Source organism: Neophocaena asiaeorientalis, unplaced genomic scaffold, assembly GCF_003031525.2.
Source record: "Neophocaena asiaeorientalis asiaeorientalis breed wild unplaced genomic scaffold, Neophocaena_asiaeorientalis_V1.1 scaffold357, whole genome shotgun sequence".
Lineage (NCBI taxonomy): Eukaryota > Metazoa > Chordata > Mammalia > Artiodactyla > Phocoenidae > Neophocaena > Neophocaena asiaeorientalis.
Genome location: NW_020173270.1, coordinates 4068357 through 4077962, shown reverse-complemented (window position 1 = coordinate 4077962; position 9606 = coordinate 4068357).

Sequence of the window (9606 nt, the reverse complement as noted above, 5' to 3'; positions counted from 1 at the left end):
ACCCTCACCCTCAGCTCCTCAGAGGCTGTTCCAGGGAACAGACAGACCTGGCCGAATCTCAGATCTATTTCCATAATAATAATTATTATTATTACCTTTTATTTTGAAATAGCTTAAGACAAAAGAAGTTACCAGAAATAGTACAGAGAAGTCCTATGTCCCCTTCACCCAAGCTCCCCTATAATCCTATTTTACAGAGCTGTTCTACCTTATCCAAACCAAATTGGCATCATACAGATAACTCAGGCACAAGGCTTATTCTGATTTCACCGTTTTCCTTTTAGAGTTTATATGGGGATATGTCACATGTCAGCAAGCTCAGCCTTTTAAAGTGTAGAGTTCAGTGGCTTTTATCGTATTTACAAGGTTGTGCAGCCATCGCCTCTAATTCCAAAACATTTTATCACCCCAGAAAGAAACCCCGTCCCCATTAGCATCATCCCCTTTCCCCCTCCCCCAGCCCCTGACAACCACGAATCCACGCTCCATTTCTGTGGATTTGCCTGTTCTGGACGTTTCCCATCAATGGAAGCACACACTGTGTGTCCTTCTGTGTCTGGCTTCTCTCACTGAGCATCGTGTTCTCAGGGTCCGTCCACGTTGTAGCGAGTGTCAGGGCTCCTCTCCTTTTTGTGGGCAAGTTCGTGAATGAATGTATGTTTTCAATTGTCTTGGGTCTGTATTCATTTTTAATTGTACACATCAAATGCAAACATGCCACTGAACACTAGCCATAAAGCTAAATCTTTCCCCACCTCCTGCCTGTTTCCTCAGCCAGGACCCTTCTCTCTGAGGTCAGACCCTATCACATTTTGGCGGGGGGCCCTCCTACACACTGTTCTCTGTGTGTTGACAGATGTCCACACGTCCCCAGGGAGATGCAGTCACTGTCTTGAGACTGTTTTCACGAAGATGAAATCTCAGTTCTAATGAAATTTGGCCTTGTTCCTTTTTCTAGAAAATCCCCATAGAATTACCCGCATTTATTTTTCCCTTTTGCTTTTACAAATTGAGTTATCACTTAACTATAAAATGATGCTACAACCTTAGGAGTACAACTTGATGGTTTTGCATATAGAGAGAGACACCTGGGTTACCGCCACCCAAACAAGTAGAACAGGGGTTGGCAAACCCTGGCCCACCAGCCAGATCCAGCCGCATGCCTGTTTTTGTATGGCCTGGGGACTAAGGGTGTTTTTACATTATTATTATTTCTTTTGGCTGTGCCCCTTGGCACGTGGGATCTTAGTTCCCCGACCAGGGAACGAAACCGCGCCCCTTGCATTGGAAGTGTGGAGTCTTAACCACTGAACTGCCAGGCAAGTCCTGTTTTTACAGTCTCTTTTTTTTTTTTTGCGGTACGCGGGCCTCTCACTGTTGTGGCCTCTCCCGTTGCAGAGCACAGGCTCCGGACGCGCAGGCTCAACGGCCGTGGCTCACGGGCCCAGCCGCTCTGCGGCATGTGGGATCTTCCCGGACTGGGGTACGAACCCGTGTCCCCTGCATCGGCAGGCGGACTCTCAACCACTGCGCCACCAGGGAAGCCCTGTTTTCACATTCTTAAATGAATTTTTAAAAACCAAGAGGTGACTAATACATCACCACACATGACAATTGTATGAAATTCCCATTTTTGTGCCATAAGTAAAGTTTTACTGAAACACGGCCATGCCCATTCGTTTGTGTATTATCTGTGGCTGTCTTCGAATGACAGGGACATTGCTGAGAAGTTGTGACAGAGACCCTCTGGCCCATCAAGCCTAAAATATTTATTCTCTGGCTCTTTACAAGAAATGTTTGCTGACCCCCGACGGGCGGGCCTCCTTCATGCTCAGAGGCTCAGAGAGGTCAAGAGCTGTGCCCAAGGTCACAAAGCTAATGTTCTCCTCCTTGGCTCACACAATAACAGGCAAATTTCTGGTCAGTCATTTCTTTATGCAATAGTTATATAACCATGTCCCCCTGTGTCCTTCCTGTGCTGGTTGAAATTGGGGCCTCAGGCTGGCTTCTGTGGAGCCCCCAGATTGGGGGAGATCAAGTTAGAACCAGACACCTCTAGTCCTTTGGGGTCAGAGCTTTGGGACGCCAGAGGGGACTGCAGTGGGGACCCCAGAAGGCTGGTTGGGGAGCTGCTGATGGAACCAGGCTTTGGAGGACAGGAGTTCTCTGGGGAGAGTGGTGTCAAAGGTACAAAGATACAACTGTGTCAGGTGGGGTGAGGCGATCAGAGCTTGAAGCGGCCAGAGATGCTGCTGTATCTTGAACCCCTTGTCAAGCGCGTACACCACAACCCAAGAGTGACAGAGATCCATCGAAATCACAAAGCTGGTAGTGGCCCTCCATTGCTCAATAAGCTTCTTTGGCTCTCCATTGCCCCCAGGATAAAGTCCAAACTATTGATATTATGAACATAGCTTAAAAGGGCCTTCAGCATCTGGTCCCTATCGGCCTTCCCCTGCCCCCCACCTCTCTGCTTTTAATCCATTTCCGTTTAAAATCGTTATTGACAGGTAAGGACTTACTATTGCCAACTTGTTCATCGTTTTCTAGCTCTTTTTTAGATCTTGCTTCTTTTTTTTTTTTTTTTTTTTTTTTGCGGTACGCGGGCCTCTCACTGCCGCGGCCTCTCCTGCCGCGGAGCACAGGCTCCGGACGCGCAGGCCCAGCGGCCATGGCTCACGGGCCCAGCCGCTCCGCGGCATGTGGGATCCTCCCGGACCGGGGCACGAACCCGTGTCCCCTGCACCGGCAGGCGGACTCTCAACCACTGCGCCACCAGGGAAGCCCTAGATCTTGCTTCTTAACCAGCTGTCTTTTTGTGTGTTTTGAGGCCTTGGTATCAATATGCTTTGATTTCTTCATCCGGTTCTTGTGTGTAACTACTACAGGTTTTTCCCCTTTCATTACCACAGGGCTTACATAAAGTGTCTTCAGATTGTAACAGCTACTTTTAAACGGAAAATAACTGAACCTAGATAGCATTCCTAAGCTTTACACTTTTACTTTCCCCTTCACCTTTCAAGTTACAGTTTACATATTTTTTATATTGTGTATCCAATAAAAGATTATTATAGTTGTGATTTTTTTTTACGTTTGCTTTTTAATTTTTAAACTCAACTTTTATGTGAATTACACACAGCCTTACCATATCACAGAATCTTTGACCATATTTTTACCATTACCAGTGAGTTGTATGCTACCTCCTTATGCTTTAATGATGTTCATTAGTATCTTTTTTTTTTTTTTTTGCGGTACGCGGGCCTCTCACTGTTATGGCCTCTCCCGTTGTGGAGCACAGGCTCCGGACGCGCAGGCTCAGCGGCCATGGCTCACAGGCCCAGCCGCTCCGCGGCAAGTGGGATCCTCCCGGACTGGGGCACGAACCCGTGTCCCCTGCATCGGCAAGCGGACCCTCAACCACTGCGCCACCAGGGAAGCCCCATTAGTATCTTTTGTTGCCACTTAACTCCCTTTAACATTTCTTGTAAGGCAGGTGTCCCGGTGATAACTCCCTCAGCTGTTGTCCATTTTGTGGGTGTCTTTATCTCTTCTTCATTTCTGAAGGACAGCTTTGCCGGATACAGAATTCTTGGTTGACATTTTTTTTTCTTTCAATATTTTGAATCTGTCATCCCATTCTCTCCTGGATTGAAAAGTTTTTGTTGAGATAGCCACCTATAGTGTTATGGCGGTTCCCTTGTATGTATGTACGGGGCCACTGGCTTTGCTCTGCAGACCGTCAGCTCTGCCTACCAGACCCTCCCCTCCAGCCTTGCTGGGTTTCACAGCCCCCCAGCTGTTACCAGTCAGGCCTTCTGGTCCACAGGGCCCCCGCCCCAGCACCACGCAGGGGTGGGCGGGGCTATGAATTAGCATCCCTGCCTGAGCAGGAGGGGGCCAGACGAGGCTCCAGGGCCCGCAGGGCTCCTCCTTTGAGGGTCCACGTCAGGCAGACCTGCACCCCGCCAAGTTCCTTGGTCACACTGTCACCATCCTGGTTCTGCAGTTGAGCAAAGCTGCTGGCTGAGATGACTACTTGAACGCCGCAGGTAGGAACTCTGTTTGCCAAGATCCCAGGGTTGATTGTTGCAAGCCCCTCCCCCCTTCTCCATCTTGGTCCTATTCCCCGCGGTCAAGCCCTGAAGATGCCCCTGCAGTCTCCGTGGGGCGAGACCAAAGCGGGGGCTCCCAAGAAGCAACCCACAACGCTGGGGGAGCTGGATGTCCACCCTGGGTTCTCTGAGCCCACTGGGGGAGCCCGCTCGGTTGGTACTGTGCTGGCTGGGGGGAGGGGCAATGCGGTTGGTATGCCGCTGCTTCTCTTACCCTCTGAGGCAGCCTGTCTTGGTCTCTGTGGCGCAGGATATGCTCAGCCTTAACTGGATGTTCTAGGATATTCTCAATGGTTCTTTCTCCATGAATAGCTGTTAGTTGTTGTTTTTGTGACAGGGAGCAAAGTCGGGAATGAACTATGTCACTATCTGGGTGGCATCACCTCCCTGTTTCTCTGCTTTTATACTCCAGGCAAGACTTGCAGGCCCCCAAACTCACCTCCGCTGGACCTTTGCACTTGCTGTTCCCTCTGCCTGGGATGCTGGACCCCTCATCTTTACCTATCTCTCTCCTGTTTCTCCTTTGGCTCTCAATTGGAGGTCACCTCCTCCAGGAAGCGTGCCCTGCCCCCTAGTTTTGCTGTGTTATGTACCCTTCTCTCTGTGTGCCCTGGTTGCCAAGGACAGCTGTGTTCACTGCCTAGATCTCAATCTGTGGGTGTGTTGATTGACTGTGCGAAGGTAGTCTGAAATCCTTAGAGGAAGATGCATCTGTAGACCAGGATGCAAGCCAGAAAAGGCTTGGTGGGACAGGAGAAGGGCTATCAGGCAGAAGGACCAGCCCGAGCAAAGGCCTGGAGGCAGGACTTGCCAGAATAGGCTTTCGGGCAAGTGGTCCATGGTCTCCGTGTGTCCGGGCGCAGCACACGTGAATCATTGGAGGTGCCCATCACTCTGCCCCCATCACACTGCACATGTGTGCCTCGTGGCCGCTCGCCGGGGCCCTGGAGCATGGTGAGAACAGTCAGCGAATGTAGATCGTGCTTCTGCCCACCCTGGGGTTGGTAAGGCTGATTGTTTCAATACAGCTTCCGCCAGGGTCATGGGCAATGCAGGAGGCGTCGGTTCCTAACTCTTGAAGTTCCGTGCGCCCCTTATGGGCAGATGGGGCAGTGGCTTCTGCAGAGGTCCCCGAGCTGCCTCACTCTCAGTGCTTGGGGTCTCCCAGGGAGTCATGTGATCTCGGGTGAGTCTTTGCTGCTGGGAAGATTTGTCATATATAAGACCACAGATCTCAGCCCATTCTTTTTTTTTTTTTTAACTTTTTATTTTGGAATGATTCTAGATCCAAAGGAAGTTGCCAAGATTGTACAGAGAGAAACGGTATACAATTATGTATATGATTATACGTATCTTACATAACCCACCCTTAGTATAGTATCCAAACCAGGAAACTGACATGGGTACATTGTGTCTCATTCTGTGCGATTGTATCACACACGTGTGTTGACTCTTGTAACCACCATCTGGATACAGATCTGTTCCATATCCACAAAGATCTCTCCTCCATCTCTATAATTTTGGTTATTTCAAGAATGTTGTATAAAGGCAAGAGTACAGTACGTTGTGCTTTGAGATTGCTGTTTTTACTCGGAGTAATGCCCTTGAGGTTCATCTAAGCGTCTGTGCCTTTTCTTTACTGAGTAGTATTCCCTGGTGTGGATGGACCATGGTTTGCTTAATGGGTGAATCCCTGTTGCAGGACATCGGGGTTGTTCCCAGTTTTTGTCTATTACGAATAAAGCAGCAACAAACACTCATGTCCAGGTTTTTGCAAGGACATGAGTTTTTATTTCTCTGGGATAAATGCCCAGGAGTACAATTGCTGGATCGTATGGTAAGTGTTTTGTGTTTTAAAAAACTGCCAAGCTGTGTCCCACAGGGGCTGTACCATTATACATTCTCACCAATAGAACATGAGATCCAGTTTCTCTGTACTCAGAGCAGCTTTGTTTTTTTTTAATTTTTTTAAAAAAATTAATAATTTATTTATTTGGCTGCATTGAGTCTTCGTTGCTGTGCGTGGGGCTTTCTCTAGTTGCGATGAGCGGGGGCTACTCTTTGTTGCCTTGCACGGGCTTCTCATTGCGGTGGCTTCTCTTGTTGTGTGCAGAGCACAGGCTCTAGGTGCACAGGCTTCAGCAGTTGTGGCATGCGGGCTCTAGAGTGCAGTCTCAGTAGTTGTGGCGCACGGCCTTAGTTGCTCCGAGGCATGTGGGATCTTCCCAGACCAGGGCTCGAACCCGTGTCCCCTGCATTGGCAGGCGGATTCTTAACCACTGTGCCACCAGGGAAACCCCTCAGAGAAGCTTTGATCTACATTCAGGCTTGTCCTGGAAGCCCCACATCCCAGGGTTTTATGTTTTGTTTTGTTTTTGTTTTCAGAGGTGGTTTCCTGGGCCCCAGGGACAGCCCTTGGAAGGGGGCGGGGAATGTGGGCCTGTGATTCTATTTCAGGGTGAATTCTGCCATGGACTGAATGTGTCCATCCCCCACTCCCGAATCCCTATTTTGGAACCCTAATCCCCAGTGTAATGGTATTTGGAGGTGGAGCCTTTTAGAGGTAATTGGGTTTGGATGAGGTCATGAGGGTGATGACCCCATGATGGGATTAGTGTCCTTCTAAGGAGCTGAAGGGACCAGAGCTCTCTCTCTCTCTCTCTCTGGGCCATGTGAGGACACAGCAAGAAAGAGGCCATCTGCACGCCAGGGAGAGGGCTCTTGCCAGAACCCAACCATGCTGGCACCCTGATCTCGGACTTCCAGCCTCCAAAACTGTGAGGAATTAAGCCGCCCAGTCGATGGTATTTTGTTATGGCAGCTCAAGCCGACTAGGACAAGTTGGAAAGCTCCCAGCCCCTGGAGCTCTGAGCCTTCCTAAGCAATCTAGGATCCAAGATGCTACCAACCACCAGACAGAACATCCACACAAACCAGGTGCCAGAATTTGAAGCACATAATTGCAGGCATTCATTGAGGAATTTATCTTAGAAAACAAAATATGCAATTTGTTTTATCCTATGGTCCATACAGTTTTAGTCTTGCAGCTATGTGCGAATCTTTAAGTAAAGTAAAAGAAACCATCAACTGTTGGGGACAATTTTGGCATATTTTTCTCCCAACATATTGCACCCTCTCTCTGCACACACCTCTCTCTGCCTCTTTGATTTTATGGTGCTAATAATCACAGGCGCTTTTTGCACACAAACACATGTGAGGTTCTATTAGTCTTGCCAAGAGCCTCTGTCTCTTAACCCATTGCTAATCTGATCTAATCTTTTGGGTTTTTAACTTTTTTTTATAATAATTATAGATGGACAGGAAGTTGCAAAAATAGTACATAGAGTCCTGTGTACCCTTCACCCAGCTTCCCCCAGTGCTGACATTTTTTATGGCTCTAGGGCAATATCAAATCCAGGAAATTGACATTGGGATAGTACTGTTAATTAGATGATGATATTCAGATTTCATTGTTTTTTGATGATATTCAGATTTCATTGTTTTTTTGACCTGTGTGTGTGTGTGTGTGTGTGTGTGTATGCAGTTTTATTCCATAGATGGATTTGTGTACCCATCAACACTGTCAAGATCCAGGACTTCCACTTCTCCAACTCCACAAAGCAATTCTCTCATAATATTTCTTTTTTTTTTAATTTTATGGAAGTATAGTTGATTGACAATATTGTGTTAATTTCTGCTGTACAGCAAAGTGACTCATTTATACATATATATATTCTTTTCATATTCTTTTCCATTATGGTTTATCACAGGATATTGAATATAATTCACTGTGCTATACAGTAGGACCTTGGTTTTTTTTTGGCTGCGTTGGGTCTCTGTTTCTGCACGTGGGCTTTCTCTAGTTGCGGCAAGTGGGGGCTACTCTTCGTTGCAGTGCGCGAGCTTCTCATTGCAGTGGCTTCTCTTGTTGCGGAGCACGGACTCTAGGTGCATGGGCTTCAGTAGTTGTGGCTCACGGGCTTAGTTGCTCCGCAGCATGTGGGATCTTCCCAGACCAGGGCTCGAACCCGTCCCCTGCACTGGCAGGCAGATTTGTAACCCCTGCGCCACCAGGAAAGTCCCTAGGACCTTGTTGTTTATCCATCCTATATATAATAGTTTGCATCTGCTAACACCAAACTCCAATCCTTCCCTTCCCCATCCCCTCTCCCTCTTGGTTTTGATTTGCATTTCTCTAATGATTAATGATGTTGAGCATCCTTTCATGTGTTTGTTGGCAGTCTGTATATCTTCTTTGGAGAGTACCACATCTTCTTTATCCATTCATCTGTCGATGGACACTCAGGTTGTTTCCATGTCTTGGCTATTGTGAACAGTCTTGCTCTGAACATAGGGGTGCATGTATCTTTTCGAATTATAATTTTGTCTGGGTCTATGCCCAGGAGTGGGATTGCTGGGTCATATTCTCACGCTAGTTCTTTATATTAACCCCACCTGTGCTCCCCTGCCCACAGGAAACACTAATCTGCTCTCCATCTCTTTGGTTTTGTCATTTTGAGAATATTGTATAAATGAAATCAGACAGCACATAACCTTCCGTGATCGACTGTCTTTGCTCTGCATGACTGCCCTGAGGTCTGTGCAGGTTGCTGTGTGTATCGATCCGTTTTCCCTTTTTATGCCTGAGTAATATTCCAGGTATTGGTTTGCCAACATGTGTTCACCCATTCAATCACTGAAGGACATTTGGTTTCCAGTATTTTGCTCTTATGAGTGGAGCTGTTATGAATATTTGTGTACACTTTTTGGTATGAACATATGTTTTCATTGCTCTGGGATAAATGCCCAGGAATGCATTTGTCAAGCTGTATGGCAGCTACATGTTTGGTTTTTAAAGAAATTGCCAATCCAAGGTCCAAAGTCGCTCTACCATTTTACATCCCCACCAGTAACAAGTGAGAGATCCAGTTTTCCTGCAGCCTCCCCAGCATCACCATTTTCTGTTTTAGCTCTTCTAATACGTGTAATGGTATCTCATTGTGGTTTTAGGGTTTTTTTTTTTTTTTTTTTTTTGCTGTACGTGGGCCTCTCACTGTTGTGGCCTCTCCCGTTGCGGAGCACAGGCTCCGGACGCGCAGGCTCAGCGGCCATGGCCCATGGGCCCAGCCGCTCCGCGGCGTGTGGGATCTTCCCGGACCGGGGCACGAACCCGTGTACCCTGCATCTGCAGGCAGACTCTCAACCACTGCGCCACCAGGGAAGCCCCTCATTGTGGTTTTAGTTTACGTTTCCCTAATGTCTAATGACGCTGAACATCTTTTCATGTGCTTTTTTGGCATCAGATCATTCTCTTTTTCCAAAAACAAAATTAACTGAGGCTTTCCATACAGTAAAGAGTGCATATCTTCAATGTATGTCTTTTTATTTATTTATTTTTTGGCTGCATTGGGTCTTTGTTTCTGCACGTGGACTTTCTCTAGTTGCAGCCAGTGGGGGCTACTCTTCGTTGCAGTGTGCAGTCTTCTCATTGCGG